Raw genomic sequence first — 24,809 nt, 5'->3', positions numbered from 1 at the left:
CCCGAGAGCCTGCCCCCTTAGAAAGCCCCCTCGGCCTTGGCAAGGCCAGCGTCTCGGGGCAGGGCGGGGCACTTCCAGGAACAGCAAGTGGTGTTCCAGTCAGCGTGTGCTCCTGGGCTTTCCCCTGGGACCCTTGGCTGTCAGCGCTGAGGCTGTGAGGCGAGGCCTGTGCCATCGCCCAGGGCCTCCCGGGGGTCAGCTGCAGGCAGCCACGTGCCCTGTCGACTTTTCCCACGGCTGCTGTCGTTTGTGTCAGAAGCTCGAGCTCTCCTCCCGTGCAGCTCCGGCTTAGTTCCCTGAGTCCAGGGTCAGTCAGTGCCCAGCCTTCTCCACCTGGAGCCCGGTGCCCCCTTCCCATGGGTGGCTGGCCGCCTGGGGACCTGGCTTGGATCCTCCAAGACCGGCTGGAGGCCAGGGATAGGCTCGAGGAGTGGCCTGACCTTTGTCAGTGGTGAGGGATCCAGTTGGCGGCTCTTGGGCCTCTGAAGCAGGCAGGCTTTGCGGCAGGGCCCTTGCTCCTGAGTCTCATGCCGAGAACAGGTTCACGAGCATAGAAGGGAAGTGAAACAATTGTCTTAACAAGAGGCCGCTGCTCCCGGGGCTGTTGGGTGGCTGTTGATGAACCTGTGCTCTGGCTTTCCTCCAGCGCTGCTTCCTCCTGTCCCCTGCGGTCCTGCAGGCTCCCGAGCTCCCTGTCAACAGGAGCTCTGTTCTCGTTCCAGCTGAGGCCCTACACACGGAGCTCTGACACACCGCCCGGGCCCCACCCGGTGGGGGCGGGACGGCATCCGGCCAGCGCCGCCACTGCTGGGTACCGGGCCCTCTGGGTGCCAGCCTCAGCAGCACGCCCACTGTGTGCCAGGCCTGCTGGGTGCCAGCCTCAGCAGCGCACAGACTCTGGCTGTTGCCTCGGGTGGATTGTCTGAGGGGACGTGTCCCTGGGCAGATGGGAGTGTCCTGAGGATGAAAAGGGAAGCCGAGCGACAGGAAGCGTCCCAGGTGCGGGCGACGGTGGCACCAGTGCGGGTGCTGCTGGGGAGTCGGGGGTGGAGGCGGGGGAGCACCCTCTGCAGTTGGAGTCGCTGCCCTGAGTCTCCTGGTGGCGGGACCACAAGGTCCTTCCCTGGCCTGTCTTGGGTGTGCCTGGGGCTGTGGGTGGCTGTAATGTGATGGCCCACGCCTATAGCGGGGACATGGGGGCTTGCTCTTCACGGTTTTGTGACCGGGGCATCCGAGAAGGAACGGCTGTGCCTTCCTTCCCCTCTTGGCCCCTGAGACGGTCACCAGTGAAGCAGCCCCGGGCAGGACGCTGGGCAGCCCCTCGTCTGGGGGGGCCGCAAGGGAGACCTCGCTCCCCGCCTCAGCTCGCGGGGCCGCCGAGGGCTGGTGTCTGCAGGCTGGTGCAGTGTCCTCGGGGGAGCTGGGCTCTCGCCCTGGGACTGTGCCTGGGTTCCTGCTCTAGGGTTTGGCAGGAGGTGACTGCCGAGCGCAGGTAGCAGGGCGTTTGTCTCCGGGACTGTCCCTGGCGTGGGGCTGGGGCCCACGGTTTGTGTCCAGCACTCCAGATCTCGGTGAATGTCTCCCCGCTGAAGACCACGCACTCCAGACCTCAGCGCTGTGGTGGGCCTTTGGAAGGTGTTTCCGTACCATGCTCTTGGGGATGCCAAGTGTTTGGGGTGCAGCGTGGCCAGCTCCCGGCCTGGGCCTTGGGGTCTGAGAGCAGGCTGTCACTCAGGCAGCGATGGGGCTCGCCTGGAGGGTGGGCTTGGCCATCAGACGGTGGCGCGCTCAGCTGCCTGGTGGGGGTGCTCTGAGGAGAGAGCAGCAGGGCCGTGCTGCCTTGGCACAGACCCCAGTGCACCCCGGGGCTCGGGGAGAGAGGGCACAGGTGTGCCTGGCAGGCTTCCTTCCTGTCCTGTCTTCACCCTGGCTCAGGAGCAGAAGATGCCAGAGAGACTTGGGAAATGCCGTCCCCTCCTCACTGGCGCTTGTGGGGGCCGCGTCGGAGGCACGCCAGTCTCCTGCGGGCTGTCTTCCCTCTCTCACAAGGTTTCATCTGAGACGTGTGCAGGGGAGGGATGCCAGTGGAGGAAAGCAGGCTGCTGGAGGTTTAGAATTGTTCCTGGACATGCAGAACTAATCTTAAGTCTGGAAAACACCCCACAGAAAACGAGAACACCCAGCCTGATTGTTGCCTGAAGTTGGTGTTGAGGGTTGTTTGGGAGGGGGCTGGAGGGACCTGCTAGGGAGGTGGGACATTGTATGTCCCTGGTGGGGCCAGCGTCCTGTTGGGGGGCGTTCAGGTCAAGTTCTGAGGGGAAACATACGCTGCACAGCAGGTGAGCGGAAATGAGGTTGGGGCAGAGGGCTGAACGAAGCCAGACAGCAGGACCTGGGGGGCTCGGGAGAGCCGTCACTGCCAGGTGGGCCCTGGGCAAGTTTGGAGGCTTCTCCCATAAAGCTTGTTGAAAGTTGCTGTCAACTTCTTTCTTTCACCCTGCCCTGACCTCCCAACCCCTGCAGCTTGATGAGCAGAGCTTGACCCACCCCCGTGTCCCTGACCTCACAGGTGGCATCCCCGGGGGTGCAGGGAGAGTGCGGCCCCGGTCCCTTCTGCCCCGTCAGTGAGGGGAGCCCCCTGCACACATGTGAGAGCTCTGAGCTCACGCGGGTCCTGCGGGAAGCCTTCAGGACCAGGCTGGGCTGAGGGGAGCTGCAGGGTGGGCGTTGTGGGGGTCTCTGCTGAAAACTGCCCTTTCCTGCAAGGCTCCGAGGAGATGGAGCTAAACGGAGGAAACCCTGAAACAGCATCCCCGCTCTGCCCGCTTTGTCCTCAGCGACGGGGATGGGCATCCAGCTGACCCGAGGGGTGAGCAGGGCCCTGTGCGCTCAGTCCCTGATGGGGCGGGGCCTGGGGGCCAGTGCCTCCCGCTCTACCTCAGGGGGCCGCTGGCAGCCTGAGGCTTCCTGTGGGGCAGGGAGGGGCCCGAGCCGCGGCTCCCGAGAGGCAGCGGGTGGGCTCAGGCTGCGCGTGGGCTCAGGCTGCGCAAGGCCTGCCAGGCTGTGGCTGCAGGAGCGGGCTTGTGAGCAGCCTTGGGTCTGTTAGAGCCCATGTGGGGACGCCCCTGGCCTGCCCTGGGAAGTGGCGTGTGTAGCTGCGTACCAGCCGGAGACTGGGGGTGCTCAGGAGTTGCTCGTCCCAGGCAGTTCTAGCATGGGTGTGTGGAGAGTGGCAGGGATAGCATCCTGAAGGGATTTGGATCACGCCCTGGAGTTTGGGTTTCTTCCTGCCTTTGACAGGTGGGCCTCTCTCCTCCCTGCTGTCACCAAGAGAGGCCTGGGTCCTTGGCTGGGCCCCGCCTGGCGGAGATCTCGGCTGCTGTCTGAGGCGCTGCAGGCTCCTGAGCCCCACGGCTCCAGGAGGGCGGGGGTGTTTCCACTGGGTGAGGGCGCCTGTGGGGTTTGCTGGGACACCTAACCCCAAGCAGAGGATTGTGTAGTGGACAGTTGACGGGGCGGCTCTCCTGCCTGGAGGTCTTGGAACGCGTGAAGGTGTCTCTTGGTCGAGGCCAGCTCCTCTCCATCCGTCCTCCTGGTTTCCCTTCAGGTCAGTGCCCGTCCTTCTGACCCGTCCATCATTTGTTGAGAGAGCAGTGACTTTGGGGAGAGGCACGCGCCTGTTCTTCCCTCGCACTCTAAGTTGAGGACCCGCTGTTTGCTGGATATCGCGGATCTGAGCCGCACCCTGCAGCTCTGCTCGCAGGACAGACAGAGGCTTGCAACAGCGACACTGGAGGGGCGCCCCTGGGCCCGGCGGGGTGAGGCTGGGTCTCTGTAGAGGACGCAGGGACGGCAGCATTGTCGGAGCAGCAGCTGGGCTGCAGATGAGCCTCAGCTGTGGCTCTGCCGCACTTGAACGATACAGTGGGGAGAAGGCCGGACGTTTTCTCTGGTCTGGAAGTTGGAGGCTGACTAGAGGCCTCGAAGCCTGTCTGTTTGAAGGTAGTCTCTGCTCCGAAGGGGGTCTCTAGAGCAGGGCCTCCCCCGTGCTGACAGCAGCTCATCCAGGGAGAGCTGCTGGGGGCTCCCCCTGCCCATGCACGTGGGTCCTGCTCACCCGCCGCCCAGTGCCGTGGACAAGGCGGCTGCTGCTGTCTCCGCTCAGCAGAGGGGGGGGCTGGACGACGGGAGGGCTCGCTGGCTGAGGTTGCGCGGCGTCTGTGGCGCCTTCATGGGGCCACTTGGCCGGGCCCGACCTGGCGAGGGGGCCCTGCCCTGCATGACCGCTGTCCATCTGGCCGGCCACATGGTGCCTGCAGCTGGCGCTCAGACTTCTGCTGGGGAGCTGCCCACCCGTTTGGCCCAGGCAGTGCTCGGCCCATAGCGGGCAGGAAGCCAATGGCTGATAGCAGCTCTCTCAGACCTGACGGCTCCCAGTGTGCTTGGGCTCGGAGGTCCTGCCAGCCTGCGAGGTGTGGTGGGGGTGGTGGTGACCGACTTTTGCCTTTGCTTGGGCTGACCCCTTTGGGGCGCGGGGTGAAGGAAGATGATGGTCGCTTGGGAGGGGAATGGTTAACTTCTGAGGCTGCAGCACAGTCCTGTCTTGCTCATGAAGGTGGCTGAGTTAGAAGGGAGGCCATTTTTTATTACATGGAAACTACTCTTCAGTTTCGTGGAACCAGACAGCCCTCCCACAGCAAGGCCAGAAGGCTTCTCACCTCATTTAATCTCTTCAGAGTGCTATGATTTGCTTCTTGACGGTTTGTGGGTCTGTGTGGAGGACATTTAGACAGCATTCCGTCTCCCACTTGCTCTTCCTGTTCTGTGTTGCTAGGCGCCTCCTATTAGGCTGTCGTTACAGAAGTCAGACATCATGCTTGTTTGGGCTGGGTAGGTTGCGTGTTAGGTTTGGAGTAGCCTCCTGTCATCAGAGCTCGTTTTCTATCTTCTCTTACACAGGCGCACCTCAGTTTATCATACATTGCTTTACCGTGCGTTGCAGATATTGCATTTTTACAAATTGAAGGTTTGTGGAAACTCTGTGTCAAGCAAGTCTTTTGGTACCATTTATGCTAAAGCTGAAACTGCAATACTTTGGCCACCTCATGCGACGAGTTGACTCACTGGAAAAGAGTCTGATGCTAGGAAAGGTTGGGGGCGGGAGAAGAAGGGGATGGCCAAGAATGAGATGGCTGGATGGCATCACCGACTCTGTGGACATGAGTTTGAGTGAACTCTGGGAGTTGGTGATGGACAGGGAAGCCTGGCGTGCTGTGATTCATGGGGTCGTGGACTGAACTGCACTGAACTGATCCAACAGCATTATTTTCCCACGGAGGCAGGTACACTGTGGCTTTAGAGGTGGTGCACGCTCAGTAGGCGGCACCACAGTGTGGTGTAACTCACACTCACCGGGAAACCACGGCGTTTTGCAGCACTCACTGTGCTGTGTCTGTCTGGAACTAGAGCCGCAGTCTCTCCAGGTCTGCCCGTGGGAGGGTTAGGCTTTTCCTGCTAGACTTAGTTGGGAAGAGAGTCACTGGAAGCTGCTGCTGGTGTTTCCCTCAGTTGGGGCATTTTTACTGTTCACTGGAGCTTGGTTGCAGCACCAGAGATGTCCCCTAAGGGTCACCCACGTTACCAAAGCGTGAGTCTTCAAATGCAGACGAGAATGTGCTTTCTCCCATCTTCTCCCGTTAGCAGACTGGAACTTTCACAGCTGCACAGCCAGTGCCTGTGCTGGTGGATTTACAGCAGTGTCTGGCAGTGCTTTTTTTCTGTAAAGGGCCAGGTAGTAAACACGGAAGGCTTTGTGGTCCATGACGTCTCTGTAATAGGCATTTAGCTCTGTCTTTGCAACACAGGATAGGGTGACCAACCCTCCCTTTTGGCCTGGGATGTGGGACTCTTCATGCTTAAACTAGGGTGGTCCAGGACAAAACAGAACTTTAGGTTATGCAGTGGGAAAGCTGCCTCGTGGTGTGTGAGTGAGTAGGTGTGGCCACGTTAGGAGAGCTTTATTGTTTAGAAGAGATGGCGGCAGGGTCTGACCTGAAGGCCACAGTGTGCTGAGCCCTGCCTTAAGGTCCAGTCCAGGCCATTTGGTTTAAAGAAGCGGCCCAGAGCCCTGCTCGCTGCTTTCCCTGCAGCTCCTGTTTTCCACGTGGCTTTCTGCTCATGCAGGGGCACGGGATAACTTTTTCTCCTCTTTTCTGGTTTGGGAGAATCTGGCCGCGGATGTGACATTGTTTGGGGCAGTTACTGGAAGTAGACCTGGTGCAGGTTCGGGCTCCTGCGTCATGGGGGCAGCACATGCCCTGCCGGCCTCTGATCCTGGGCCCAAGCTCTTGCTCAGGGTGGGAGATGCCTGCAGGATGGGGCTCCTCCAGGTCAGAGCTCTGGAGCAAGCCCTGGTCAGTTCACTCCTGGGGCCCGTGGCAGGGCGCAGGGGGCCTCCTTTCTGTCTTCCCTCTTCCTGGTAGCCGAGTTCCCAGCACACGCTTGTTGAGCAGTTGGGTGGGGCAGATGCCCAACTGGAGAGGTCGCCAAGTCTGCTAAGTGCCATCCCTGCCCCGGCACTGAGTTCAGTGTTGCCTTGTTTTGGGGGCTGAGGGGGATTGGCCTCGCCTGGCCTGGGGTGGGGAAGCCCTCCTGTCAGACTTGGACTGGTCGTCCCTTGTCTCACTTTGTAGCTGGGTGGGTGAGTGTGCTGGGTTGGACGTGGGGTCCAGCTTCGGGAGGGAAGGGACAGACTCAGGCCCCGCAGTGGCGTCCAGGGCTCTCCCGTCCCCGCCTTCCTAGGCCCCTGGGCCCGGACCCCGGCCGCCGCTTCCTCTGTCTGTTCGGACAGGAAGGAGCTGCTTTTGTTTCCATCAAGAGCGTGAACACGGCGCCGAGTACTTCCATTTACTGACAGCCCTTGCCAAATTAATTTTATTTAATTATCTCCCAGGGCTAAGCTTGAATACATTTTGTGTTAAATTCACAGTTTTCCTTTTTCTAAACGAAATGGACTTAATATCCTTGTTAAAATCTGATTAAAACTAAAATTGAGTTTTTTGAAGTCTGATTATTCCATGAAATGGAATTTTTAAACCTAATTATGGATGGATTTGCATATACTTCTCAGCACCATTGAAAAGAAAGTTGAAATAAATTTATTAATGACATCCTTTCTGTCGTTTCCTTGGGGCATGACGTTAGTGTCGGGGCAGAGGCAGGTGGGGAGAAAAGCTGCCTTTCTTCCCGCACTTCCTCAGGAAGGGCTTGCTCTCAGCCTTGTTCCTTGGAGAGTCAGTTCCCAGCGACTCTGCACTTGGTCTCATTTTCATTCCGCCCTCCGCTAATCTACCAGTCTCATGGTTGATGGCCTTTCTGCGGCTCCTGATCCAAAGCTCTTACCTTCGAGGAGGAGCGTGGGAGGAGGGGATAATGATTGTAGTCTCAGGGGGTCCCCCTTTCAGCCCCAAATGTGGATTTATAATTAATAAGCTGCCTTCATCCTAATTCTGTGTTACAGGGGTGTTATTAATAAAAGTGAGAATAAACTTTCTCTCTTTGACCACCTGGAAGTAGGTGTGGCGTCTCCAGAGGGTCACTCCTTACCCTTTGAGAGACACCCCCTTCCGGGGGGGACCATTTTCTTTGCCACGGCTGGAGCCGCACGGCCTCTGTGGACTTTCTGACGACTGTGTGGCCGGCATGCCCCCAGCCTTCCTGACCTTCAGGTGCTCCGTCCACGAGGGGCACCGTCACTCACGCTTCCTCGTGGTCGCCCTTCTCTCTGCTCTGTCTCCATTAGCGGCCGTGCTTCATGGGTCCCGGGAAGGTGACCGCGTGAGCAGAAGGCATGAGCCAGGGTAGCTGAGCTGACTCGGGTCAGGCCCACTGTACCCCAGTGGATGACCACCCTGCAAGGATGTGTCCAGATCTTTAAGAGAAACTGAGAACGTGGATTTTTTAAAAGCACCACTTGGGCCCAGTGGGCCGTATTTGAAGATGACGCGTGTGCAGCTTGGTTAGGGAGCATGGGCGGCCTGCGTCTCCGCCGCAGCAGCTGCCAGCCCCCCGCCGCTCCCATCCTCGCCGCGCTCTCCTCTCTGGCCCCGTGTGTCCTGGGCTCTCGTGTCCCCAGGCTGTTCCGCATGCTGGGGCCTCTGGGAACAGTCTTCAGTCTTGTCTCTGCCTCTGAATTACGGCCAAGCCCGGGGGCGTGGAGGGCACGTTTCTCACTGATTCCAAGTTGAGCAGGAGGCCCAGGCTGGACAGGACAGGGAGCGGTGGGGGAAGGTCCAGGCTTTTTAAAGAACATGTGTTTCCTTTTTTGCTCTGGTTCCTAGTGGGAGAACTTGTCCTGTAGGCGCTTTGTGAATGAATCCATCAGGGGCGAGGCTTGGGGCTTTGCACTCTGTCTTGGTGATGGGCTGGGGGTTAGAGGGTTTCTGTGTGGGGCTGCGGTGGAGCCTGATAAACACCAGGATCACATTTGCTGCTCTGTTTTCAACTTGACCTCTTAGAAACCGCTTCAGGTCATCATGGAGAGGGAGGCAGTGTGTGGGGAGGAGACAGATTATAGGCTCTCTCTGGCGAGGCTGCTTCCTTCGCTGAGCTCCTCATCTGCAGGATGGAGCTGATTCTGCCTGCCTCCCAGGGTCTGAGAGGAGACGGGCCGTGATGGGGACGCATTACTGGCCTGTTGCCGTGCGGCAGACTCTGCCCCGAGACGCTGGTGTTTCAGGTCTCCGTGGACCATGAATCTGGGTGGGACTCTGGATCTCTCACGAGGCCACAGGCACCTCAAGGCTCCGGTACAAGGCTCCGCTTCCTCACTCCCTTGCACGTGGGTGGGACTCGGTGCCTGGTGGCTGTTGGCCTGAGGCCTCCAGTCCCCTGCCGCGGGGACCTTCCATGGAGCATCCTTCAGCAGGACCGTGTGGCCACTGGCCTTGCCTGATGGGTGCGGAGGGGGCAGCCGTGCTTTGTGCCCTGGTCACAGAGGAGCTGCCCCACTCTTGCTACGTTCACTTCACCAGAAGCAAGCCCATCAGTCCAGTCCACACTGGGGGAGAGGGTTGCAGAGGGTGCATTCCAGGAGGTGGGGTCCTTGGGAGCCGTGTCAGAAGCTGCCTTCTCCTGCATATTTATTTGGAGGACCAAGTTGGAAAAGGATTATACTAATGGTTAAAAAGAGCAATTTAGTTGTGATGGCACAGAAAAATTCATGTGTTTATAGAAAGCAATTTTACAAATGTTTTAGTCGAAAATTGTGAATGGAAGTTTTTAATGTGTGCACTCTGAAGCTTGGGAGAGGCTTACTGTGGCCCCTGATTCAGTCTCTGGGCTGTTTCCCCAGGGAGGGTTATCGGACCGTGACAGCCGCTGCAGAGCGCCCAGCCTGCAGAGGCCCTGGCCGAGGCCTGGACCCCCTGCTCCGCCCCTTGAGGGGAGGCTGGCGGCCCAGGTCCTCCCTTTCCGCCTGCTCCGTCGCATTCACTCCCTCACTCAGCCGTCGTGCGCGTCTTCCGTCCTGTCCCACTGCACCTGGACGCCTCCAGTGCAGTTTTAAATAGAAGTGATGAGGCTGGAGCCTTGCCTGGTGGCCGATCTTTGAGGGAAAGCCTTTGGTTCTTGGTCATCAAGTGTGATGTTAGTTTTAGGCTCTTGTGATGCTGCTTTTCAGGGGAAGGATGTTTTATTTTATTCTTTGCTGAGAGTTTTTGTTTAGAATTATGAATGAGTTTTGAATATTATCAGATGCTTTTTATACATCTGTTGGGATGATGATGAGGTTTTTATTCAGTGTTCTGTTAATGTAGTTAGTATATCAATTGATTTTTCCCGTGCTTAACCAATCTTGCATTCCAGGGATAAAATCCCCCCTCCTTGATTGTGGTATATTATTCTTTTGATATGCTAGTATTTCATTAAGTTTTTTTGCTTCTCTGTTCTTGAGTATTGCCTTATAGTTTTCTTGTAATATCTGTATCTGGTTTTGAGGTCAGGGTCATTTTGGCTTCATGAAATGAGTTGGTAAGGATTTCCTCTTTTCTTAGAAGAGTTTATACATAATAGGCGTTATTTTTTAATGTTTGATGGGATTTACCAGTGACGCCATCTCTGGGCCTGAACTTCTCTTTGTAGCAAGGTTTTTACTATAAACTTAGTTTCTTTAGTAGGAGTTCAGTTCAGTTCAGTTCAGTCACTCAGTCGAGTCCGACTCTCCGCGACCGCATGAATCACAGCACGCCAGGCCTCCCTGTCCATCACCAACTCCCGGAGTTCACTCAAACTCATGTCCACAGAGTCGGTGATGCCATCCAGCCATCTCATTCTCAGTCGTCCCCTTCTCCTCCCGCCCCCAACCTTTCCCAGCATCAGAGTCTTTTCCAGTGAGTCAACTCGTCGCATGAGGTGGCCAAAGTATTGCAGTTTCAGCTTCAGCATCAGTCCTTCCAATGAACACCCAGAATTGATCTCCTTTAGAATGGACTGGTTGGATCTCCTTGCAGTCCAAGGGACTCTCAAGAGTCTTCTCCAACACCACAGTTCAAAAGCATCAATTCTTCGGCGATCAGCTTTCTTCACAATCCAACTCTCACATCCATACATGACCACGGGAAAAACCATAGCCTTGACTAGACGGACCTTTGTTGGCAAAGTAACGTCCCTGCTCTTTAATATACTGTCTAGGTTGGTCATAACTTTCCTTTACTGTCCTGTTAACTGTTCTTTTCAGGGTGCGCTCCCTCCTTCCCCTCCTCCCTCCCTGTGCCATTTTACATTCCCCAGTAGTGCGCAGGGGCTCCAGTTTCTTGCCAGCAGTTGCTCTTTTTTGTTATGCTTTGCTAGTAGACATTCCCATGGACATGAGCTTGCTCCCCTGTGGTCGTGGTTGCCGTCTCCCTAACGATTAGTCCGTGTCGAGCATCTTTTCTTGGACTTCTTGGCCATGTTGTCTGTCTTCTTTGGAGAGATGTCTATTCACGTCCTAAGCTGCTTTTTTGACTGCGTTGTTGCCTTGCTGTCACTTTGTGCGGATTCTTGGTGCACTCTGCGTATTAACTGGATCCTCGCCAGATGTGTGCTGTGTTCTCTGACCTGTGGGTTGCCTTTTCACTCCCTCGACAGTGTGGTTTGTACAGAAGTTTTTAATAGTGGCTGAAGCCCAGCTCATCTGTTTTTTCACTTGTTGTCTGTGTTCTTGGTGTCATAGCCAAGAAATCGTTGCCTAATGGGGTGTCAGGAGAGTTTCCCCTGTGCTGTTTTCTACGAGCTTTATGGTGTTAGCTCTTCGGTCTGTTTTGAGCTTATTGTTGTATGTGGTCTGAGGTAAGGGTCCAGATTTCATCTCCGTTTTCCTGGCACCATCTGTGGAAAGCTGTTCTTTCCCTCATTTAATAGTCTTGGCTCTGTTGTCAGAAACCATCTGGCCATGTGTACCAGGGCTTATTCCTGGGTTTTCTGTTCTGTTCCACTGGTTTGCCTTCTGTCTTTATGCCAGGACCACTCTGTTTTGATTACTGTGGCTTTGTAATAAGTTTTGAAATCAGCAAGTATGAGTCTCCAACTTGATCTTTTTTTTTTTTTTTCCAAGATTATTTTGGCTATTCTGGATCCCTTGAGATTTTATATGAATTTTAGGGTGGATTTTTCTCTCTGCAAAAGTGTGATTGGGGTTTGAAAGGGATTGCATGGACTCTAGTTGTTTTCTTTGAAGTGAGAAACTTAGTTCAGCTCATTTTTGAGAAGATGGCTACCAAATAAATACCTGAGTTTGAGTAATTGTTGTTTGTCAGTCATTTTTTCACGTAAAATATTTTTCCCCCATAAAATGTGGATCTTAAATCATGGTGCTCTTCAGTATAGACTACTGTATTTGTTTTTTAAAAATTATTAAAAAACTAACTTATTTATATTTGTCTGTGCTGGGTCTTTGTTGCTGGGTGGGCTTTTCTCTGGCTGCGGAGAGCAGGGCTCACCCTGCAGGTGCAGAGCGCGGGCCTCTCACTGTGGGGCTTCTCTTGTCATGGAGGCTGTGCTCTTGGGCCCTTTAACTTGAGCCGTTGGAGCGCATGGGCTCGGGGGGCTGCGCACGGGCTTGGCAGTCGTGGTGCACAGACCTGGTTGCTCCGAGGCTGTGGGATCTTCCCAGACCAGGGATCGAACCCACGCTTCCTGCATTGGCTGGCGACTCTCCACCACTGAGCTACGAGGGAAGCCCAGGATAGACTATTCTCGACGACAGTGCTGCCTTCTCCAAATCTTTCTTGCTGCCCTCGTCTTCCAGGCTCTCAGCTACTCTTTCCACCTGGGACCTGGGTCTCCCACGTGCTGCCACCTGGCCAAGGGCTCACTGAGAGTGAGTGGCGGCCTCGTGGTAGCGGAGATCCCTGCCAGTGGTGGGAGGACACAGCCTTGCCTTCATCCCAGTTAGGAGAGGAGCCCCAGTCCCCCAGCTTCCTGGGACTAAAGGTGGCCTCTGCTTTCCAGAATCTCAAGGCCGGCGGCTGCAGAGAGTACCCATGTATCGCTACATCTTGTTCACTTGCTTTGACAGTGGCATTCAGTGTGGCCTTCAAAAAAGGAAATTTTTTTCAGTTCCTTTAAAAATGTTTAACTGGGGATGATATTGCAGTGATAGGACTGGCCTTCAGTTCTGAAATCATGTCACCCGTCGGTCAGTGCCTCAGTGACGGTTACGAAGCTTCCGCAGCGTCAGAAAGTTTCCTGCCTCTTCCCGTCGGTTCCTACCCCAGGGACAGCCCCTGTTCTCGGTTCCGTAACTGTGGATTGGTTTTGTCTGTTCTTCAGTTGTAAACAAATGGAACGGCAAGTGTGTGTATTGTTTGATTGCTGTCTTGTTCCTCCTGGAGCTCCCAGGGCTGAGCTGAGGCTGAGGCAGCAGAGGCTGGGGGCTGCCTGGTCCCTCGAGCCCCTCCGGCACCCTCTCCTTCACCCTGTCCCTGCCTGCCCCGCCCCTGCCTGACATCTGACGTTTGAGATCCAGCCATGTCCTTTTATTTCAGTGTTGGAAGTAGTCCATTGTGTGGCTGTCTCTCAGTTCATGTGTCCATCCCTCCTCTGTGGACATCGGGGTTGTTTCCAGCTGGGGGCTGTTGGGCATGAAGCTGCTGTGCATGCTCACGGCCAGGTCTATGCGTCCCCGTGCTGTTACTCCTCTCGGGTTGGTGCCCACGAGCATGGTAGTATGCTAGGCGTCTTCCAGCAGGGCTGTACGATTTCACTCGCCTGCCCACGTTGTATGGGAGTTCCTGTTGCATCACAACTTCACCAAATTTGGGCTGTTTAAAAAGAAATTGTGGTTATTCCAGTGATGGCGTGGCTTCACGTCCTGGGGGCTGGGGGAGATGTCGGCAGAGCTGTGGAGTTGGGATCAGCTTGGGAAGTCTTCACCCTGGCCGTGAACACGAGAGTGGCCGTGATCCACAGAGAGACTGTGGTCCGGTGTTGGATCGCCTTTGTGTCTTCGTTTTGGGTGCCACAGAGACAGCACAGCTCCGCCTCAGTCCCGTCGTTCTTATTCCAGAACCTCACCAGGCCTTTCACGTTAGGACATTATCAGTGATAAGTTAGCCGTAGCCGTTAAGTCTCAGCGGTGCTTCTCAACTTTGATGCGATCCATTTATCAATTTTTGTCTTTTATGGTTAGTGGTTTTGTGCTTTAAGGAGTCTTCTCACATTTCATGGTTGCAAATGAACTTTCTTATGTTTTCTTCTAGGATCTTTTTGTTTTCATTCTTTATGTTCTGGTAGGTGGTTCATGTCATATAAAGCCTGAGGCTGGAGTTAAGGTACCCTTGCCCTGCTTCTGTCGAGTTTCAGTGATTTATCTGGTAAAGTGACTCCTCTCGCTGTGAACTGCTTTCTTGTTTTTGTCAGGTAAATTTGGTGTGTATGTGGCACTCTGTTTCTGGATTCTGTTTTATTATGTTGATACGTGTCTATCTTCATGCCAGTACTATGCTTTCTCGATTGCTGTATGTTATAGTAAGTCTTAAATAAGGTACTGCAAGTCTTCTAAATTTTTCCTTTGTTAATATTAAGCTCTTAAAGATTCTTTTGCTTTTCTATATACGTTCTATAAATAGGTCATCAATATCTGCAAAAAAAAAAAACCCTGTTCTTATTTGTATTGATTTTTGCATTGAATTTATAGCAGTTTGGAGAGGATTGACATCTTGATGATAATGACTTTTTCAATTCATGGTATGTATCTCTCTTTCATTTTCATAGTAATAGTTTGTAGTTTTAAATATAGTAGTCTTGTTGATTATATTTATCTAGTCATCTAGAGGTGTTATATATTTTATTTAACTCAGGAATTAATGAAGGACTAGTAAGCTGGTCCAGAGGACATTTCAAAGTACCATGCATTTATCATCAGAGAGAGACCCCTGGAATCGATTTTAGATGTCAAAGTGGGGAAGCTGTCAGTCTCCACAGGGTAGTGAGCATCGGTGTTCCCCAGGCTGGAACTGGTGTTTCTGTGAACACGGATTATTTGCATCTCTGTTAGTTTTCTTCTACTTGTGCTTGTGTGTTCAGTCATGTCCAACTCTTTGTGACTCCATGGACTGTAGCCCGCCAGGCTCCTCTGTCCATGGGATTCTCCAGGCAAAAATATGTTGCCATTTTCTCTTGCAGAGGTTCTTCCTGACCCAGGGAGTGAACCCACATCTCCTTCATTGGCAGGCGGACTCTTCACCACTGAGCCACCTGGAAAGCCCTTTTCTCTACTCACTAACTTGTAAAGTAGCTCAAAGATTAGGAGACAGATGTGCTTCATAGGTAGCCAGATAGGGCACCAAATCATCTTTTTCTGCCCGTTCAAGGTTTTCACTCTGCCTTCTTCTTGATTATAATAATCTCAGAGATTAGTCTTGATCATAAAACATGGATGGTCTCGATAGGTTTGACCCAGCCGTTGATGTGTGTGCAGTAGGCGTGTTAGTATCGGGGACTGCACATCTCTGAAGGCCCAGTGTGGGCTGGGGGAAGGTGGCCTTGGTTCCCCTCGGTTCGTGCTCCCGCAGGCGGTCTGTCGCCGGGGCTGGGACCCAGCCGCGCGCTCCTCCTTGTGCACCTTCTGCCCTGAGTCCTCGGGCGCCCCCGCCCCCACGGGGTGGCCTCACCCTCTGGGCTCACGTGGCTCTGTCCTGTGTCACCCCGGCCACGCGGCAGTGCTTCCCCCCTTTGGCAAGCTCCGGCGTGTCCCCTGCCGCATCTGCTGGTGGTCCTCATGCAGCTCTGCCCTGCGCCCAGGTGCTCCGCAGGGTCCCCTTTCTGTCGGCACCCTCGTCACAGGCCACGAAGGTGAGCCTGTGGCTCTGGTGGAAAGCCCTGGCTTGGCTCCCACCAGCCGGTTCTGCTGACCTCTCCTCCAGCTTGGTGGCATGGACGTGCCTGTGGTGACATGGCCGGCCTGCCGTGGCACCCTGAGCTCGCTGCCCATGGCCCTGTTCTGAGCTTGTGGCTCAAGTTGTGTTTGGGGCCATTATCCAGCTTTCTTTTTCAATGTTTAAAACATTCAAAAGATCAACTTTTCCAGAGAGTGAGGGAACAGGGAGAGAAAATTATGGCATTTGTTTGAAAGGTTCTGAGCGCTTTTTTTAGCTCAAACAGTTCAAAGAGCACCTCTTGTTAATCAGAGGAATATTCTAGCGTCCCTGGGGTGGTCACACTGGCTTAATTGGAACCCAGGCTGCTTTGAAGTCCTTTTAATCCTGCCTGAGCTGGGAGGAAGAATTCGAAGGCAGCAACTGTAAATTTGAAATTTCTTCATTTTATTTACATGTGTCTGGGGAGCCATGTAATTCACTTCCCTGAAGCAGCTCAGCCGAGTTGCTGCTAGTGGACGGCCGGGTGAAAAGGGACCTGCGTGTGCTGCCGCGGGGGGCCAGCTCCAGGGCCTTCTTGGCCACAGAGAAGCTAGTCGCTGACGACACCGAGCTGGTCACGGCTCGCCTTCGCCGTGTGTGTCAGCCGCACGAGCCATAGCCCTGTGTCTGCAGGTCCTGGCTGGCCGCAGGGGCCCCGTCCTCTCCCTCCTCGGGGAGGGGCGCACAGCCAGGCTCTCGGTCCCCCCGCCTTCTCCCGCCCCTTCTCCCCCACCCCCGAGTGGTTTTATGGACTCTTAGAGTCATTCAGCAGGTGCTGGCTTCATTTTGTATTACCTAGAGATTGATGGTTATCATCTGTTCCGGATGGCTGGTGAAGTTTTGGGTGGGGTCGGGGGTTGGGCCTTGTCCTGGAGGGCTTCACCACCAGCAGAGACGAGCCCATGAAGGGGTCCAGCTGGCCTCCCAGGTGCCTGCTGAGGCCCCTGCCGTGGCTCCGTAGGTTGTCCCTGTTTTGTGTCCGGGGAGGAGCAGAACTGGACGTGGACAGGACCCGGTGACTCTAGAGCAGGGCCTCTGCCCTCTGCCCTCTGGTCTCTTCCTGTTAATCGGCACTTTTGGAGCTGTGCCCAGAGATGTTCAGAATCTCCTCATATCTGCTCTGGAATGAGGCCGGGAATACATAAATGAACTCATAATATGTCACGTATTTCTACATCAGTCTGTGCTGCAATAACCGAATCAGAGGTGGAAATGTTAATTTATGTAAATCTTATTCTTGGTGAATTCACACTGGTAGCCAGTACCTGCCACTCTGCTTTCTAGTTGGATGCAGATATCATTTTGGCGGTGTGCTCTGCAGTGCCTGTAACGCGTGACAGTGTAATGCTTGTCCACGCTGAGCCCTTTATGTGCAGTGTTCTCACGACAGCGCATGTGGTGGGCACTGTTATTACAGTCATTTTCCTGAAGAGGGACCTGAGGTTTGCAGAGGTTAATGATCGTCAGAGGTCGCATAACTAGGAGTGAATGGAGTTTGAATTTGAGGTATTAACTACTTGCTGTTGCCCTCTGTGCTTTGGTGGTTTGTGGAATCTGCTGTTTGCACTTGATCTCCCATCTATGCTGTGTCTGATTCTTTCAGAAAGTAGGGTAGCAGCTCTTGGAAGAGCTGTGCACTTAAGCGCCTCTCCCGAAACTGGCCAGCACCCCTCACCTTCCTCTGAAATGTCCTGATAGGTTTCTGCGGCACAGCAGATGCTTGGGACATAGGCTAGTGTTTTAAGAAGACATTTTGAAGGGCACTATCCACAGACAGAAATGTCTTTGAAGAGTAGATACAGCCTCCTCTGGACCCACCCTGGTTAAAAACCCCATCTCCAGAGCCGAGCCCCGTGCTCATCGTGGCAGAATGCCCCGGGGTCGCGGTCCTTGCTTGCTTGGGAAGGGCTGCCCCCTGAGTGGTGCTGGGCTCTCCGAGATGAGCCTGCTTCTTTGCCAGTTTCACATCTTATTGTAATCACACAGTTTAATTAAGTACTGTAAGTATCTTGTGAAAAATGTGTGAAGAAAGCAGTGTTTTTCTGAAAGCAAAGTTGAATGTTTTGGAAAGTCTCAAAGGGAAATTGCTAAAAAGAAGCTGTTGAGTAAAGTGAATTGACTATAAAAAACTAGGAGAAAAGTTACAGAATTTAGGAAGGTGGCAGGTGTCTATTTGAAAGAAACAGCTAAAATCATGGATTATGATTTGTGGTTTATACAAAAGCATAACATGAAACTTCAGGTTGCTGCTGCTGCTTCTAAGTCGCTTCAGTCGTGTCCGACTCTGTGCGACCCCATAGACGGCAGCCCACCAGGCTCCCCCGTCCCTGGGATTCTCCAGGCAAGAACACTGGAGTGGGTTGCCATTCCCTTCTGGACCCATATTTGAAGAAAAAGTTTGCGGCTTGGAGAATGATTGTGTACCTGTAATATTTTAAGTTAAGATGTTTGAGATACGGATATTGATTACCTGCTTCAGCCAACTTTTGGGGACGGTGACCAGGCTTGATTGCTTCGGATGGGAAGTTTTTTATTAATATGTTTGTGCCAGACTTATAATGCAGATTATTCTCATTGTTATACTTAGCTAAACATCATTTAGAAATGATATATGATTATTTCATTATAAGTGGTTATAATTAGTTTCTAATGCATTAATTCATCACGAAATAATTGTTTTCTCTTTTGAAAAATTTTGTATAATATCTCATTCTAAAGTGTAAGCTTGTAATGCTAAGTTTTAAAAAAGTTATTTTCCAAATAGGTATTCTATTTCCTTGGTATATATTAGACCTTTTTAATATATTTTATAGCAGGACTGTAATTTATTTAACCAGTAGCACTAAATTTCTGATCCAGTGCTCTGAGTTCAAACTCTGGTAGAATTTAGTTGGATAGTTACTGTTCTGCTCACATTTATTGAAGGCCGGAGGTAGAGGACTGTTGGCAGGAGTGTGGGAGTGCTGTCAGCGGAGGAGGCCTGGGACTGAGAGAGTAGCTCAGGGCGAGGGCCCACGGGCTGTGGGCTTCGGGGATCCCGAGTACAGTGGTTGGTCTTGGAGGCGTTCCTGTGGCTGGGGAGACAGGACCAGCGTGGTCCTGGGAGTCAGGAAGGCTTGTGGATGTGCAGTGACCTGGAGCAGCACAGGCCTTTTGGGGCCTCTCATCCTAGCAGGCGGGCAGGGTGGCTGCTGGGCAGGGGACCTGGTCTCGTGTGGAAACCGCCATTGGTCATGGGGCTGGGCTGTGGCTTGATAAGGGTCCCCTGTGCTGGGTGCCCCACGCGGGCCTTCAGACGTGTGCCCTTTGGGTGTGTGCCTGCCCCTGCATCTGTTCTGGGTCACCTCTCGGAGAAAGAGTGCCTTGCTCCCTGTCTATCTGGGACACGGCAGCTTGAGTAGCAGTCCGATGGCTGCCATCCACCATGTGGCCAGGATGGCGTGGACTGGCCCAGGCTTGGTGCTGAGAGACCGATTGCCTTCTTCCCCTAAAGGTTGGTTCCTGTGGCCTCAAAATGGTCAGTGGCCACAGGCTTCCTTCTCTGGAGTATCCAGCGCCCTGCGTGGCCTCAGGGCTGAGTGCTGCTTCTCCCCACCCTGGGCTGTGGGCCAGGCTTTGCCAGTCTTCGGTGACATGAATCCTCTCCAACCTCCCTACATGACTGGGTCACATTATCAAAACCCCCTGACTCACCAGGATGCCCTGGGACTTTGCAGCCATGAATGCTTCTGCTCCGTTTGGGCTTTAGCACCAAGCTTTTCTCTGTGATGTTTCCTGTTCCCACTTATGCATATTTTCTGCAGAAGCCCTCCTGGGAGGGAGTCCACCCCACCTTTGTGTGCCCCTCTCTGACAGGGCCCTCTGACCTACTCTCTGGGCTGTGTCTCTGTGTCCTGCAGGCCTCTCTTCTGGAAAATAACACCTTGGAAGAGAGCTTGAGGTTTCTTGCTTGTTAATTAGTTTTCTGGTTGTCGCTGTTTGATTCATTTTAGAAATGGGAGTCCTCTGGATTTCGTGTCTTTCAGACCCATTGAAATAGCACTTTGAGTTTCAGCGAGAGTCCTGGTGTCTGCTGTCAGGAGCTTCAGAATAGCTCTGCTGGAGCTAGAATGCCTCTGCCTTGAAAATAAACCACTGGGTTCCACTCCCCAGGCCTCCTGTTTTGCTCGCAGCTGAGTTCGAGTCAAAATTCAGCTGCAGATTGAACAAAGACTTTCCTCCTTCAAAGCCCACCAGTTAGAGTTAAAAGGCTTTGCAGCTGAACCCAGAGTTTAAACAGCAGATGCCACAGCTTGGGCTGCAGTTGGGACTGTCGCTCTCCTGTCATCTCTGAGTCGGAGGATCCCAGGACCCTCTGAAGGCCTCCACTTTCTAGCTTTTGAAGCGAAAGTTTGGGGGTGGTTGGCTCTTCCTGCTGAGTGCGCCTGTGCTGTTTTGGGCTGTGATGGCACTTGGCCCGACTCTTGCTGGTTACAGGCACGTAGCCAGTCCCCAGGGCACTCTCGGGGAGCAGCTCTGAGTACTCCAGGTCAGGAGGCTCTGGAAAATCAACACTCCTCCTGCCAGTGGGGGGCACTTTGGCCTCTGGCCTTTGATTTGATGTGTGGTGAAGGCAGCAGTGGTTTAATAATCCTTCTTGATTCAATAGCCCTTCAGGAACCTCCCTCCGTCTGCACTTGGCGCTCCTGATGGGCAGATGGTGGCAGCGCCCCAGGTGGGCCCCTCTGCTGTGTCCCCGGGTGCCCGGGACGCCTGCTGCGCTGAGCCTCCCCGGAGGAGCCCCGTCTCCCAACAGCACTCTGGCTGGGCGTCGCCAGTGGCGTTGCCGCGTGGGGAATGTGTGTGTGGCTTCTTCTGTAGTTTTTATTTGTACTTATGAATATAATATATATATGCTTATCAAAAGAAATTCAAATAAGGCACATGAAGTTTAAGATCTCTTTGATTTCAACCACCCCTCTTGACCCTGACCTGGCTAGATTATGTTCTGTAAATATTCATGCATGTCAGTGCCTTTCTTTAGAAGTAAGCAGCGGAGGTGCAGTTTGGGCGCATATGGAAGTGGACACTGTACACTTGAGCCCGTTCTCTGAGTGCCTGCAGGCCTGCTGACTCGGGCTCCCCGAGGAGGGGCAGGCGCACTTTGGGAGCACGGGGTCTTGGCATGCTTTCTGCTCGCAGTGCTGGCTGAGGCCCTGCCTGCCGCCCGGGTGGTCACTAGGGACTAAACAAACGAACGCCCCTCCCCGAGGCCCAGAAAGCAGCGCCGCCCCCTCCTGCCCTGCCCGCCCTTCCTGCTGTGGGGTCCACACAGAGGAAGCTGTTCTTCCTCCTCTCTGCTCTGCAGAGCTTGGAGAGCCAGAATGGAGGGAGGCACTCGCGATGATGACACACTGAGCGTGTCTGCTTACCCTCTGCCTGGGTCAGGGCACAGGGGCAGAGGCCTGGGTCTCGGGAAGGGTGTGTAGCCCCTTGGCCCCCGCGCTGTGTGGAACCGGCCTCCCGATGCCTGACTTGGTGAACAGGAGCGGAGCCAGATCGAGCGCACTGGTCCAGGCCCTCACAGGATGTCATCACCGGATGGCCCTGCGACGCGGGGCTGTGATGGCTGGGGGCTCTTTGGAAGGGCCATGAAGTTGCTTTGTGAATGATGTGCGGGCTCCCCTGACAGGGCTGGCCACTGGCTCTGGATGACGGCACTGCACCTGGGGCTGGGGCGTGGCCGGAGGCTGCCTGGAGAGTCTGCCTTGGCCTTGGGCGGTGGGAGAGACGGGGCCCCTGCACAGCCTCCCACCGGGGGCTCTTGGTCAGAGCAGCTCCCTGCCTGCTCAGATGAGCCGCACCCCCTCTGGAGACTTGCTGCTGGGGGCTCTTGTTTGCGTGGCTGGTCAAGGGGGAGGAGTGGCATGGGGGGTGGGAGAAAGCCAGCTGCCTGCTTAGTTTATTCAGATATGGAGCCAGTCCCCTTGATGGTTTGTTGAAGTAGCTGCTCAAAAGTTCCAGTGGATTTGGGGTCTGATGGCTGCCACGAGGTTCAGCTGAAGGGTGTGAGCCTCGGCCGCCCGGTTGTTGTGGCCACGTGGGGGCGGCCCAGCCCGTCGGTGTCCCGGGAAGGGGCAGGTGCCCGAGCCATCAGTGGGAGTAGAGCCTTTCTGGAGGAGAACATGTTCAGTTCATTTTTCTCTTCATTTGACCATTCCCAATTTCCCCTCATTATTAAATGGTTACATTTCAAATATCTTTACTTCAAAGGAGAATGGAGAGCCTTGGTGAGTCAGCTTTCTGTGTCACTCTAGTTCCTGGCTTTGTGGGGCTAGTTTGTGCCTCAGGGCAAGACCCTTGTTTCTAAATTGCCGTCCTGTGCTCCCAACCCTGCTTCCAGGCAGGTTTCTGCCTGGAGGACATTGCAGACAGCTTGCCTGCAATGAGAGAATACCGCCCCCTCAGCTCAGGAGGCCCCCAGAGGCTGTGTGGCCTTCTGTCTGACAGACGCTTCTCCTCGGGCCCAAAGGGACTGGTGACCTTGTGAAGGTAGACATGCATAGTTGTTTCATTGGTTTTGAATATATTTTCCATTGATTTAATACTAGTTTGCTTACTCCTTTGACTAGCATAAAAAATAGAAGACAATTTAAATCTCTTTAAAATGTTCAACTCTTGGCTTAAAAGGGTTTACTGGTTTTGCTTACTTCCTTACTCTCCAAGGTCGGAAGGTGAGAGGAAGCTCGGAGAAGAGTGGGACCTGGCGTGCAAGGCTGGCTCAACCCCTCCCCTCTGAGGTTTCAGTTTCTCACGGGTCTCCTGCTGGTGAGCAGTTTCTCAGTGTGTGTTCTCACCCACAGAGCTGGCTTGCATTTAAGGCAGATGAAGGGCAGAAATCTTGGCATCACGCCTCTTGGTTCCTCACACATCAAGGCCGTATCCTCACAAGATGTGCAGGAAAGGGCCTGCACGAGGCGGTGTGAAAGGGAGTGTGCCTGGCCTTCCCTGCCGGGGGAGTGTTGAGGACGGAGGCCCATGTGGGGGGCAGGCCGTGGGCTCTACTCTGTGCAGGGGCTGTGATGGGCATTCAGGTCATCTTGCCGGCACGTGGGCACCTTGGGCTTCACGCTCTAGTGACAGCAGGCCCAGGAGGCCCCGGCTGGTCACAGGGGAGGTGGTCCTGTGCTGCCTCGTGAGGAGGTGAGGAGAGGCTTGGGGGCTGCTTGGAGGAGGTGACAGCTGTCCTGAGACCTCTCCTGTGAGGATGAGAGAGGCCTGGGGAGGCTGAGGCAGGCACGCTGCAGGCCCAGGGGTAACCATCACGGATATTTGGGGAGTGGATGGGTTGGTGTGTCCAGGCAGCAGGGGAAAGTCCAGCGGGAGGCGGAGGTGGAGAGGCCCCCCAGGCCTGGTGGCTCAGGGTCTGTGGGCACTGGACAGCCCAGCAGGTTTCTGTGAGCAGCCCTCGGGCAGGCGGGACTGCAGGGGCAACTTCAGCAGGAGTGGGGAGGCTGGAGTGTGCTCTTGGACTGGGTGCTGTGCTGGCTCTGGGGGCTGGGAAAGCAGCCTGTGGGTCCTGAGCTGTCACCCCTGTGGAGCCCTGGGCTTGAGCCCGGGCCTGCGCTCAGCGCCATGTGGTGCCTGTTTATGGTTTTGATTTGTGTTTCTCTGCGAATGAGTGATGCTGAGCATCTTTCATTTGTTTTAATGCCGTGTCAGCTCCGTGCGGGGGTCAGGAGTCTTTGTTTCCACTTGACGTGCCGTCTCTGTCTCTCGTCCCCCTTCCTCTTTGAAGACATTAAAAAAAGAGCTGTTTTTTGGCATTGTTGTGTGGTTAATTTACAGGGTCACTCTTTCAGGACCGCGCTGACAGTGTCCAGCACAGTGGTTCAGTCATATGTCTGTTCTTTCTCAGATTCTTTCCCATTGTAGGTTGTTACAAGGCACCAAATACAGTTGCCTCTGCCATACAGTGGGTCCTTGCTATTTATCTGTTTTGTGCATAGTAGTTTGTACCCATTGGCCTCCCTGGTGGCTCAGACGGCTAAGCGTCTGCCTCCAATGCGGGAGACCCGGGTTTGATCCCTGGGTTGGGAAGATCCCCTGGAGAAGGAAATAGCAACCCACTCCAGTATTCTTGCCTGAGAATCCCATGGATGGAGGATCATGGCAGGCTACAGTCCATGGGGTCACAGAGAGCTGGACACGACTGAGCGGCCTCACTTCACTCCAGTTCACTTCACGTGCCCGTTAATTTCAGACTTACCCCCTTTCCCCTTCCGCCCTTTGGTAATCGTAAGTTTTTTTTGGATGTCTGTGGGCCTGTTTCTCTTTTGTAAATAAGTGCGTTTCTGTCATGTTTTACTCTAACTTTTAAAGGTTTATTTTATTTATTTTTCGGCTGCGCTGGGTCTTTGTTGCCGTGCATAGGCTTTATCTGGCTGCCGTGAGTGGGGACTGCGCTCTGGGTGTGCTATGCGGGCTTCTCACTGCTGTGGCTCCTCTTGCTGTGAAGCACAGGCTCGGGGCGCTGGGCGTCAGTCGTTGCAGCCCACGGGCTTCAGAGTGCTGGCTTGGTGGTTGTGGCTCACCAGCCCAGTTGCCCCGTGGCAGGAGGGATCCTCTGGGACCAGGGATCGGACTGGTGTCCCTTGCACTTCAAAGCAGACTCTGAAATCACTGGACCACCAGGGAAGCCCCTGTCGTTCTTTTTAGATTCCACGCACAATGGTGCCGCATACCATTTGTCCTTCTGTGTCTGGTCGCTCTGGTTGCGCGATGGTCTCTGGCTCCGCCCGTTCTGGCGCGGGGGGCGTCGTTCCACTCAGTCTCCGTGGGTGGTGGTTTACCTGCTACGTTGTGTCTGCCTCTTGAGGCTTCAGTGAGCACTGCAGCCCACCAGGCTCCTCTTGTCTGTGGGGTTTCCCAGGCAAGAATGCTGAAGTGGGTTGCCATTCCAGCCCGGGAGTCTCCCCGGCCCGGGAGTCTCCCCAACCTGGGGATCGAACCGTGTCCTTGCAGTGCGGGTGGATTCTGTGCCTCTGAGCCACGAGGGATGCCTTTCATCCTTTTTAAGGCCAAGGATATTCCTTTGTGTGTATATGCGCCACATCTTTTTATCCACTAGTCTGCTGATGGACATTTAGATTGTCTCCATGTCTTGGCTGTTGTCAGTATGCTACAGTGACCCCGTTGGGGTGTATGTGGCTTTTCAAATTAAGAGTTTTCTCTAATCCCACTCCCAGGAGTAGGATTTCAGAATCATACAGCAGCTCTATTTGAGTTCTTTTGAGAAACCTCCCACCATTGTCCACAGTGGCTGCACGAGTTTACATTTCCAACAGTGTGGAGGGTTCCCTTCTCTCCACACTCTCTCCAGCATTTGTTATTTGTAGACTTTTTGATAATGGCCATTCTTACTGATGTGAA

General features: G+C 54.2%; 1 protein-coding gene across 4 annotated transcripts in view; it reads left to right on the top strand.

Moving 5' to 3' along the window:
* MAD1L1 (mitotic arrest deficient 1 like 1) overlaps window positions 1-24,809 on the top strand; it is a 233,454-nt gene that overhangs the window by 23,368 nt on the left and 185,277 nt on the right. The gene's annotated exons all lie outside the window — the stretch shown is intronic.

The sequence above is a fragment of the Moschus berezovskii genome, chromosome 27, assembly GCF_049115385.1.
Source record: "Moschus berezovskii isolate FMDL1 chromosome 27, NW_MosBer_1.0, whole genome shotgun sequence".
NCBI lineage: Eukaryota > Metazoa > Chordata > Mammalia > Artiodactyla > Moschidae > Moschus > Moschus berezovskii.
Note: the sequence above shows the minus strand (reverse complement) of the source record. Positions and strands in the feature narration are given on the sequence as shown.